The sequence below is a fragment of the Amblyomma mixtum genome, chromosome 4 (assembly GCF_055824585.1).
Source record: "Amblyomma mixtum isolate Tamu chromosome 4, ASM5582458v1, whole genome shotgun sequence".
Classification (NCBI taxonomy): Eukaryota; Metazoa; Arthropoda; class Arachnida; order Ixodida; family Ixodidae; genus Amblyomma; species Amblyomma mixtum.
Genome location: NC_143015.1, coordinates 28,809,229 through 28,821,960, shown reverse-complemented (window position 1 = coordinate 28,821,960; position 12,732 = coordinate 28,809,229).

Here is a 12,732-nt window from a genome sequence, read left to right as displayed (position 1 = left end):
TAGAGGAGTATAATCAGCGGATACGAACGGAATAGCTCCAAGCCAGATCCTGCGAATATATCCCAATCGCTGGCTTCTCACATCTCCCGGGGGCATCAATAGAGAGAACAGTATAGTGAGGAAAATTCTGAAAGTTGTCAGCAAGAAGACTAGTTATATTTGCGGGCATGTGTTTCACATGTGAAGCTAAAATATGGTCTGCAACTCGTTGAAGGAGGTCAGATCGACCTGAAGCAGGGCTAACAGGTTCTGCGCGAACCTAACTTGCGCAAGCTGATAACGTGGCCAATGATTAGAGCAAAACAGGCGTAGTTCGAATTTAAAAATTGGAGTACTAACACCGGGGGCCGGGTGAAAGGACCTTAGGAAAGTACGCACCCTGGGAAGTTGGAAGCGGAAATATAGATCTGAGATACGGGCTTTCAGATAAAGGAAATAGTTTGAAGCTGACTTTGGGAGTCCGAAGCAGAGTCGTAGGGCACGCCTTTCCAGCAAGGCTAAGGATTGCAGCTTGTAGTTTCTACCAGAGAACAGGACGCAGCCGAATTCGAGAATCGATCTCATATAAGCCTTATAGAAAAACAGTGACGTGTCGCGACGCATACCAAAGTTTTTATTGCCTACTCGTGTCAACGGGGGCAGAGCACGTTCCCCTTACATTATTCCTTATATGCTGGCGCCAGTCCAAATTTGGCTCGTATGTACCACCCAGGTATTTAACCGACTACACCTGCGGAATTGGGGTGGGGCGACAGACTAGCGAGATGTACAAAAGGGTGTTTGGAGGAAATACCAGCACGCCACGCTTGCTGACATTACGTGATAAATTAATTTGGTCCTACCAAACTTCAAGTGCATTCAGGTATGCCTGCAAAGACTGGTAAAGAGAACGAATATTCTTTGCTGAGGCGAAAAAAGCTGCACCATCTGCGTATACATTAACTGTAATGTTAGGATTCCAAGCAACCACCGATTTTCTACAGACAGCCCACAGAGGTCTGTTTCGGATGTTCCGTACGTCCGCTGAACATCCGCAAACAGCCAGTGGACGTCCGATGGCCGTCCGATAAGAGGTCAAAGGTATACGTTTCGCCCGCCGATGGACGTCCAGTTGAGTACGTGCATTGGCGGATCTTTCTCGAATATTCGCATATATGGTGCATGCGTGCTTTTTGCACTCCGCGCGATACAATAAAACTAAAAACAATTTGATGCATATTTTATTGTGGTTGATGATACATCAGCCGAGTAATGGGTTATATTCGCAAAATTTCTTAAATCTGACTATTCGAATGTGACAAGCTTGGGACACACATCCATAACCTTCCCACGGACAGGATTTCTAAAAAAAAAGAACGCGACAAACATCAGTCATGTGAAACAGATGGCACAATGCAGTAGTCTAGCAATAAGATGGGAACCAATGAACAGAAGTGTTTAATGCGGCAAGTATAACAGACAATGCACTTTAACGAACACCTCAATAATTATAACGCAATAACTGCTCTCACTTTTCAGCACAATATTTGACAATGTAGCTGTTCTTTATTTACTCTGATGGGTTTCTTTACTAACCTGCGCAGCACTGTACGCGACTGTGCACAGAAAGCCGCAAAGCTTCCGTTGCGAACTACACGTGCTCCCTTTGTTCTGCCTTTCGCGTGTTGCCACTCTTTATATGGGAACAGTGAACCTAGCGATATGCCTTAAAAATTAATAAGATGCAAAAATACTCCGTCCCACAACTTTGCAGAGGAGTGGGCTTAAGCCGCGCGAGTTGAGGGCTCCCGCAGCTGTGTGATGTAGGCTCCCGAAAGCGTGAAAACAACACACATTTGTGGAAGCCATCGCCTCTCGCTTACTGCTCCCACTCTCCTGCGAACGAATGTTATATGATCATGCTGCATTGTCCTAAAAGAAAGTTCCAAGAAGTGTACTGTATACATACCTTCGTGGGCAATCACATGTGCACTAAGCCTTCTTTAAACCAAGGTCGGCGCAGTACGGCATTCCAGCGTTCCAGAAGAGCTTCAGGCGCTTCCTGTATCTTTCGAATAGCTTAAGTTACATACTACTTCCGTCCACACACCGAACAAAGCCACGCATTAAAATAACAGAGCTATAAAGCAGCACAACATTACGCAACAAATAAACTACAGCGCTACGGAGCCGTGCTGACGGATTGGATTGGACTGACCGCAAACTGACGTCTATGATGATGATGATAGCAGAATGCGCGGGGGTGTTTTGATATTTACGACTAGTTTAAATGGCAAATTTAGCTAACAAAACGGAACACATGTCATACAACTCCACTATTTTGTAGAAGTTTTCTAAATATAAAACTAGTCATTGAGTTGCTGCAAAATTCTGCAATGCCTGCTTCTTCTCTTAATTAAATTTAGCTCTTTAGCGGCTCATGCAGTGCAGGTAGAAGTGGAATCGCACCAATTTACTAAAGTCTTCGCGTCAAGCCCTCCATCTGATGCAAATAATTTCTTGAAAGAAGATTTGCTGAATAAGTCTTTCGCGGTTACGAAAGCAAACTGCATAGTATACACAGTATACGTACATGAAAGGCGCAAATTTTCTGTGCGAAAAAAACCTCCGTATTCATGGTCTGTCAAAATACTCGGCCTTACATCCTTCGGACGTACTCCTCGTCTCTCATGCGGATATACAAAACTGGACACTGTCCGTACCTTCGACGGACGTACGGAAAAAGATATCCGAAGCCGAATTGCGTTTGTATGTCCGACGGATAACCGATCTCGGCTCTGGACGTTAGGATCTAGCACGGACGTACGACGGATATCTGTGGTTGCTGGGGGATGAATGGGGATATCCCGAATCAATATGTTAAAAAGCAGCGGTGACAGAACAGATCTTTGCGGCACACATCTTGATTGAACATAGGTACTAGAAGAGAAAGATCCGTCTGTACAGAGGAAAGATATATCTTTTAAAAATTCACTAACGCAGGTAAAAATGTAGTGCGGTGGATGTAGCCGAGAAAGTTTGTTAAGAATGACCGTGTGTTCCACGCTGTCATAGGCCTTAACAACATCAAGTATCACCAAGGCCGAAACTTCCCTCTTGCGCATTAAAAGTCGGATTCGGCTTTCTAGATCCATATGCGCGCACCATATGGAACTACAGCGACGAATGCCAATCTGTGCGGAGCTAAGGCCATTAACGTCATGAACATGCTTTGTGAGGCGACTGTGCACTACTTTTGCTATCAGCTTCATTAAAATAGAGGTTAAAGCAATTGCCCGCGTATTGTCTAATTGATATCTATACCAGCAAAACTAATTTCGCAATCTTCCAGCAGTGAGGAATCCGCGTTTCAGTTCAGTGCATTTATTTCAGTCATGTACAATGGCTGAGGAGAAAGGAAAAAAAGCCGCGCACGCGGCTTGACAAAGCTCCCATCTCCCGTAGCGGCTTGGCACGGCGATGACAGACAGCAGTAAAACAATAACAAGAGAATGCATGAAATAACAAATATGTACAATATCTTCATAGCAGATCACCAGAATAGTCTCGGTACTGTTACACACACGCAAATGATAGTTTAATCACAGCACATGGACACTTTGTTTATTTTACAGTTGGATATGATTCATTCTTTTGTAAGAACATATTTCTGACAGCGTTATATGAAACGGAAAGAATGGATTGATTAGTGAAAGCGTTACTATTAAGGAAAGATGGCAACACATACCTGAGAGTTTGAAAACCGTAATTTGTGCGTGGACAAGGTACATACCAATATTCGTAGTGTCTTGTGTTGTGAACAGCGGTATTTTCCCGTAGATTCGCAAGGTCAGCAAAAAATGTGGTGTCACTATGTACCTGAGATTTGTACTGCTGAATTACACGGTACTGATGAATAACCCTTGCATCCATAATGCGGTATTTTGCAAATAGAGCACTCGTATGTGCTAAGTATGTGGCACCCGCAATTGCTCTGACTGCATTTTTTTGTAATGTCAAAACCTTCTGAATATTAGTTTGCGTCGTTGTACCCCAGACCAAGTGGCAATATTTAACATGAGAGTCAAAGAGGGCATGGTAAATAACAAGTTTTGTCCTAGTAGGTATCATGCACTTTAACCTTCTGAGTATGCCGACAACGCGAGCTAGCTTACTCTCCATTTGCTCGATGTGGTAGTCCCATAGCATAAATTCATTGAAGTGAACGCCAAGTGTTTTTACAACATTAGTTATTTCTATCATATTACCACCCAATACTAAATCTGTATGTACAGCCCATTTGACATTTTTAGCTCTAAAAAATATCGCCTTTGTTTTCCGTGTGTTTATTAGTAGGGAATTTTTTTCAGACCATGAGTTAAGTTTGCCCAACACGCTGTTAGCCTTTTCTACTATATCATTCGCGTTGGTGCCAGACAGAAATAAAGTAGTGTCGTCAGCGTAAATTAGGTATTCTGTTTCGGAGTCAATCTGTACTAAGTCATTAATATATACATTAAATAATAAGGGACCAAGGATACTTCCTTGAGGTACACCATGCTTTATTTTATTATAAGTAGAGCGATGATTATCTATAGAAACGTACTGATATCGGTCAGTTAAATAGCTGGTGATAAGAGATAGTGCCTTGTTCCGGACACCGTATGCAGAAAGTTTAAGAAGAAGAGTTTCGTGATGAATCCTATCGAAGGCTTTGGAGAAGTCTATATATATTCCAAGGGTTATTTGTTTACATTCGATGTTATTTAAGATTATTTCTTTTTGCTTCAGGAGAGCCATTTCAGTAGAGGACTTAGGTCTAAATCCAAACTGTCTTGGAGTTATCACGTTGTATTTTTCAAGAAAATTGGAAAGTCGTAAATATATTGTTTTTTCCAAGCCCTTAGAAAAAATAGGCAATATAGACACTGGTCTATAATTACCAAGATCGTTTTTCGAACCACCTTTATAAAGAACAACTACTTTTGCTATTTTCATGTCCGAAGGGAAAATGCCGGTAGTCAAAGACAAGTTATAAATATAAGTTAAAATTGGGCAGATAATGTCCAAGACGTACATAACAGGTTTCATTTTCAGTCCAAAAGCATCTTCACTGTTTGTATTGTTCATGCCTTTATATATATTAAGCACCTCATTTTCGTCACAACATGTTATAAAAATACTGTTACTTGTATGATTCGTAATGTAATCCAATGCCATATTATTGTGCTCACTATCAACAAGTCCACTGAAATAGCTATTAAACTTGTTTGCGAGTGCGCTATAACTAATGCCTTCCATTGTAATACTTTCAATTGTATTTGTAGAGTTAGGGCTCAAGACTCGATTTAACCTATTCCAAACTTTCTTTTGATCGGTCAAGCCAGCGAACATGTTAAGGTGATATGCATTCCTCGCTTTTCTTAAAGTTAAGTTCAGGTTGTTTCGGTACCTCTTGAATGTTGCCCACGATTCTGGACTGCGACTATGTAAGAACTTCTGATAGAGGGAATTTTTCCTGGCAATCATTCGAAGAATATGCGAGGTAATCTAGGGTTTACGAGCTCGTTTTGGTTTCTTTACATCTTTGTACGGAAAACTGTTACGATATATAGAAGCGAATATCTTCAGAAAACAACTAAACGCTATGTCAGCAGTCAATGCAGCAAACACTGGTTCCCAATTGACGTTCATTATTTTGCGTCGAAATGTTTCTAACGTAGTTGAGGTGATCTGGTGTATTTTTACATTTGTTTGTTTACAGTTTGATTTTAATACAGGCACACTATTACATACGATGTAAACAGGCAGGTGGTCACTAATAGCATAATTAATAACCCCGGTTGAGAGCACATTTGTTGCGTTATTTGTAATCAGCAAATCAAGAAGTGTTGCTGTAGTGGGTGTTATGCGTGTAGGCAATGCCACAACGTTTACAAGACAACATGATTCCATTAGTAATGATAGTCGTGACCTTCTGGGTGTATTTTCATGCATATCGACATTGAAATCACCACCTATATATACAGTGTAATTATATTCAGTGGCAAATTGAAAAACATGCTCCATATAGTGAAAAAAGTTCTCAACACAACCATTCGGGGGGCGATAGACAACAGTGAAGAGGTTCTTATTGCTACAAACTGAGAGCACCTCATAATCAGGTGTAACCGAAGTAATCTCATCAACCCTTTCACACTGAACACTATCAAGCACAAACAAAGAAACGCCTCCACCTCTTCTGCTTGTTCTGTTTAGGAAGTAAGACTGATAGTTGAGCAGCTCAGGACAATCAACTTTGTCTTTGACCAATGTCTCAGTAAGCATTACCACAGAGAACATGAATTTAAACTGTTCAAGGAATGCACGTAAAATGTCATGTTTATCACGAACAGACTGAATATTCAAACATAGCACTGAAAAATGGTTAGACTGGCCCTGAACCTCATTGTTAATATCATTAGGAGAGAGGTAAGTATCACCCATATAGAAGGAACTAATTACAACCAAGAGCAGTGACTCACTGCAACAACTTCCTCAAATCGTCATCGCATCGAATCACGTGTGACAGTTCCCCGTTCGCCTTTCGTACAAGCACTTTGTTGTTCCGGTGCCAGGCATACTTGTAGGCATTCGCTTCAGCCCATTTCTTCGCAGAATCGAGAAGCGTTCTGTTCCACCGAGTCAGGTTTTCTACGATTGAGACCTCAGAGTCAGACGTTCTGAGTGATTTGCCTTTCAAAAACCATTGATCTCTGAGCTTCTGGGAAGTGAAACGAACTAGCACACCTGGAACTTTGCGTTGTTTCGCGGGAAGCCTGTGTACGGCATCCACATCGCCTTCGCACAGCTCAGGAAGCTCAATTGAGTGGGCCACATCATTCACTTTTTCAAGCAAATTCTCACCATCTGACTCCGAAATGCCGTGGAATACCAAATTTTGCCGTCTACTCCTCCACTCCAAATCGTTCACAGTGACCTTCAGATGATTCACTTCCTCACTGTTACTACAACTTTCAAGGACAACAACTCGCTTTCGAAGTTCCTTAATCTCTTCCTCTTGTCTAGCCATTCTTTTTAACACTTCATCATATTTCTCTGACATCATATTGATCGACTTGTCAATATTGTCAACTTTTTCTGGAAGATGTTCAAGTTTCTCAAGTCTCGCAAGGATAGCACTGAGAATGACAGGTATATTGACTTCGTCTCCCTCCTTGCCGCCTCCCGCCCCTCTGAGGCGTGACGAATAGCATGTGCCACATTTCCAGACCTCGAAAAAAGCCTCAGCCTTTCCCTTCGCAGCAGCCTCAGACACCCCAGAGCATTTTCCTAGGTGGAACAAGTTGCTACATTCAGAGCATTCCATTACACGGCCTTTGGCTGGAATTGCTTTCGAACATGCCGCACATATTTTATCGCGGCCAGCCATGTCTTATCTAACACGGGCAACAAGTCAAAAAGGCACAGCACAAAGCAAGACACTTTCGGCAGCGGTGGCAGCAGGGTAAGACCAAGGCTGAAAATGTAAAGGCGAAAGCACCAACCTGCAACCAGTTGTACGGAGCAATTAGGCTGCGAACCGCTGTCTGCCACCACCGCAGCCGAAGTGACGAGCAGTGGGCGTGACAGGAGCGGCACAAATCATTCCGGTGATAGCAGCCTGGTGACGCTAGCAGCGGTAGTTGCTTCAGGAAACGAAATGCCGTGCATCCACAGCCGGTCAGTTCAAAGAAGGTTACTGCAGGTCCCACAGTCTTGGGAATTCCAGGCGAAGGAGAAATCCTTCGCGCAGTCTGCAACCTGCAACCAGTTGTACGGAGCAATTAGGCTGCGAACCGCTGTCTGCCACCACCGCAGCCGAAGTGACGAGCAGTGGGCGTGACAGGAGCGGCACAAATCATTCCGGTGATAGCAGCCTGGTGACGCTAGCAGCGGTAGTTGCTTCAGGAAACGAAATGCCGTGCATCCACAGCCGGTCAGTTCAAAGAAGGTTACTGCAGGTCCCACAGTCTTGGGAATTCCAGGCGAAGGAGAAATCCGTCGCGCAGTCTGCAACCTGCAACCAGTTGTACGGAGCAATTAGGCTGCGAACCGCTGTCTGCCACCACCGCAGCCGAAGTGACGAGCAGTGGGCGTGACAGGAGCGGCACAAATCATTCCGGTGATAGCAGCCTGGTGACGCTAGCAGCGGTAGTTGCTTCAGGAAACGAAATGCCGTGCATCCACAGCCGGTCAGTTCAAAGAAGGTTACTGCAGGTCCCACAGTCTTGGGAATTCCAGGCGAAGGAGAAATCCGTCGCGCAGTCTGCAACCTGCAACCAGTTGTACGGAGCAATTAGGCTGCGAACCGCTGTCTGCCACCACCGCAGCCGAAGTGGACGATAGAAAAAAGGAGTTGTGAAGTCGAGCGCTAAAATCTTTAACATGTTACAGTGACCCCATTAGATTTCGGGGTGGGACACTGCATTGAAGAAACAATTGGCAGGAGCTCCGGCACATCAACCTCAGCATAGTCTGAGCTTGGGGCGAGTGTAAGTAAATGTTCTGTTGTCTGCATCTGGAAACGCAAAGCCAGCCCCTGAGCGATACGTTCAAGGTTTTGCTTAGCCTCCTCAGGAGATAACACTAATGACTTAGTTCGGTTGGCGGCCAGACAGTTCTTATTGTGCGCCATGAATCTATATAGAGTCTTTCTATTCTGCGGACTTGAGAGGTACGTATTGGAGCAGGTGTGTGACTCAAGCAATGTCAGAGTACTCGCAGACAATGCATCTACGGCCGAACGGTTGCACCTGAGAGATCTGTAAATAGTGGTTCGTTAGAGGCCTTAGCTCCTTCTGAACAGTTTTAGAGCTTTTAATCTTTATCATGCCCTCACCGATCTGTACGAGAGCTACAGGATTGACCTCAATTCAGTTTTTCCGAAAAGAGCCTAGCGGCAAACTTTGGGTGGGCAAGCTGGCAAACCAGACTGCCGAACCTCCATCCGAGGAGGTCAGCGACATACCTGAGCCAAAGGCGCCCTCAAATGCACATTATCCGCGCCTACAGACTTAACTATAAACCTGCCCCCCCCCCCTCCCGTACAACGGCCTCACCAGTGATGAACACGCAGGCACCACCAAGATGATGATAATGATGTCCTCTGGCTTAATGGCGCATACCCACGGCGGGTGATTGGCCAGGGTTCATAATGGACACAAACGTACTCATGTACAAGGAGTGGAGTATTTGGATAATTTTTGGACTTCAAGCTAGAATTTGTACAAAAGGGAAAATACGGAAAAGGAACAGTTGTGAATTCACATTCTAGCAGAGGAATCTACCAGATGAAATTATATAATTGGGAATATAATCGCGAAATGGTTTCAGGGCATATCCCTTGGCGCTTGCTCCGAAGGATAGGAGAATCGGATAGGAGAATAGAGGTAGCCCCAGTCGAGCGAGAGGGATCTCCAAGTAAATTCTACGGAGAGCAGCGAACCGCGGTCAGAAGAGGAAAAAGACACGGCTGCCAAGCTTTTCCTCCATGCCAGCAGCACCAGTTTATTTTTCTTTAACATGCAGTTCCAATTCACGCGTCCCTGGTCGAGTCTCGTTCCAAAATTGGCAAATTCCTTGCTTCATAAGTTCACTGCGATTATCCTTGACAGCCCGTATCCTTATTCCCGCTTGATTAAATATCAAAGCTGTCTTCTTCAACGCAGTGCTTACTGTTTCTAATCGCAAAAATACGACTGTGAGCGGTTTTAGCATGAAGTACTGGCTTTGGCTCCGGCGTCGTTCTGTTCTTGTGATGCTAGGCCATGAAGAAACGAGATGAGGTGGCTATAATTCTCGATTTCAGTGAAGTGGCCCTGAGTGTCCCCCTCGTGGGACAAAACACTCGCAAGTTTGCGCTTTCATCTTCTTCTCCAAATGCCTCGAACGAATTTAGACGTGTTGAGGAGCACATAACAAAGTTTATCACTTCTGGTATCATGCCCAGAAAATCGCCGCATATTTCCATTTTCTGAGACATGTCCCGCTGCACAAGGTTCAGTATGTGCGCAAGGCAGTGCACGTACTGTCTTTTGCTGTATTAGGGCTTGCAGCCCACCATGCTTCCCTCTCATGTTTGCAGCGCCACGGTAAGTGCTAATGGTTGGTTGTTTTATGGGGTTTAACGTCCCAAAGCGACTCAGGCTATGAGAGAGCCGTAGTGGAGGGCTCCGGAAATTTCGACCACCTGGTAATGCTCAGATTAAAACGATAGAGGTCTTCCTAAAGAACAGCAAAAAGACTGGTCGCTCTGGTATCAGCGAGGTTACTTAATCCACCGAACAGCTCATATGTTTCGAAGTTGTTTTGAACAATACACAAGCATATCAACGTTTGCTCCTCGGCAAATATGTCGCCTGTTTCGTCTATGATCACGGCATAGTGCCCTGCTTTACAAACCTCATTTGTAAGCGAGCGGAGGACGTCATGAGCTATTATTTCCAGCATTTCGTTTAAAATATCACGGGAAAGCCACCAGTTCATTGTTCGAGAAAGCCATGATTGCAGTTCTGGAATGTCATTGGCACGAAATTCCAGAAGCTGTCTTAGATGACTATCTACATCATCATGACTACGCACTGTCTGTCCTTGCCAAGCTAAGCACTGCAATGAAGATAATGCGGCTATCAGTGCTTCCCTCGTGTCTTTCATTTCCTTTTGCTTCCAGAGCCGCTGCGGTGGCTCAGTGGCTATGGTGCTCGGCTGCTGTCCCGAAAGACGCGGGTTCGATCTTGGCCGCGGCGGTTGAATTTCTTTGGAGGAGAAATTCGAGGCCCGTGTACTGTGCGATGTCAGTGCACGTTAAAGAACCCCAGGTGGTCGAAATTTCCGGAGCCCTCCACTACGGCGTCTCTCATAGCCTTAGCCGCTTTGGGACGTTAAACCCCATAAACCAAACCAAACCTTTTGCTTCCCAATTACACAAGCAGATGCTACATTCACCCCCCATTTCACAGATGCGGTTCCAATCATGGCCGCACGATGCTGAATTGAGGCCTCAGGACTCTAATATCTTATAAGAGCTTTCTTCCAGTTAAAATAACCATTCGTCACAAACGTCAATTGAGAGTCCTTATCCCTGGTAGTATTTGGCAGAAAAGTGTTCATAGCACAACCAGCGCGACGTCTCAAAGAATACCCTGCCCGCTAACGCGTCATAAACAAGCCATTCGTACTCCTTTTTCCATGTTGGTTAGCAACGTTGCACCTGTTGTGCTTTAGCAGTAGGGGCTGAATCCTCACGAACAATTTGCATGCGTCAGGAGGTAGTAGTTACAGTGGCAGATGTCAAGCCTGGGCCGCTAAGGCAAACCTCGGTACGTTGAGAGGAGCTCGTTGGAGGTTCCACGCCTGCTGAACTGGGTGTCCTTTGCACACTCTCTTTGGGAGGTTTGTCCTTCTTGATGAGATATTTATCCATTGTTCACTGATTTAAACGGCTTCCTGAAAATGAAATACCAGGGAAGTAAGGTGTGCAAGGAATTGAGCGCCGAAAGCGAGGAAAAAAATCACTCATTGCTTATTTGTGCTAAGTGCCGCGGTCTGTACGGACATTGAACAGATAGCTCGCTCCCAGCGACAGCTTTGGCATACTTTTCAGTGACCAGAGCAGAAGCGACGTCATTCATCCACGGAATGTGCAGCAGTACCTTCTCGATTCTCAGCGATTCTGACATGCGCAGTTTTCCAGGAAATGTGCTACTTGGGCCACCTTCCGGCAAGTGGCGGCGACAAGAAGCATAACTGAATGAGCAGAGGTGAAAAAAGCAACATAAAACGTGAACAAAAGCACGTAAAGAAAAAGCTTTGGGCATGTGTATAAAAATTGTGGGGGTTTAAGCATGGCTAGATTCACTAGTGATACGAGAGAAAGCTGTGTTAAGCATGGTTTCACGGTTTCAATTAGGGAGAACACTCAGGCTACTCCTTTATAGCAGCCGTGATAGCCCCCGTAACAGCATCTTTTCAATCGCCATTTTTTATTTTTTTATTTTTCGTTAAGTTTTGGCGAAACGAAGGCGCTGTATACTTTTGTTTGTGTGCACACCACGGAATGGTGGACACCTACAATTAATCAGGTCAAGGTCCCACCACTTTTTTGAAGGTCAGGCAGCCGTAAAGGTTGACCTTTGCTCATTCATGGCATAGTGAAGCTTTCGTTTCAATATACAGTTAGCCGAAGAATGTTGCGAAGTTTCTTTTCTGTGCTAATATTACACGATGTCACCAGTTGATAATTGTATTTATTAGCGATGCGCCACTCATTGGTGCGCACATTCCCGGACATCCCGGACGCCTTGCTTTCCATCACCTGAGTGCACACCTCACAACTTGCAAGGTATTGACCACATAATGTTAGATGAAGAAGTGTGCAACAGCATTGCAGAAACAATGGTTCAGCAGAGCCTTTGACCGGAATGGTACCAGCTTAGAAAGGAAAGAATTTTAGCAAGCTCAAAGGCCCCTAGAATACGAGTACGGAAGGCCAATTTTGAAAAACTGGCACAGGATTTCTGCAACCACAAAACATTCCAAGGAGCTGCGTGCAAGTACGGCCATGAGTGTGAAGCTACTGCAAGAAGAATCTGTGAGGAAAAAGAAGGCTGTACTGTAACTTCGATGGGCTTGTCATCAGCAAGGTACAGGGTCGGCTTTGTTGCAGCCCAGATGGTTTAGTGCAGACAGGAGAAACCATCTTGAATGAGATTA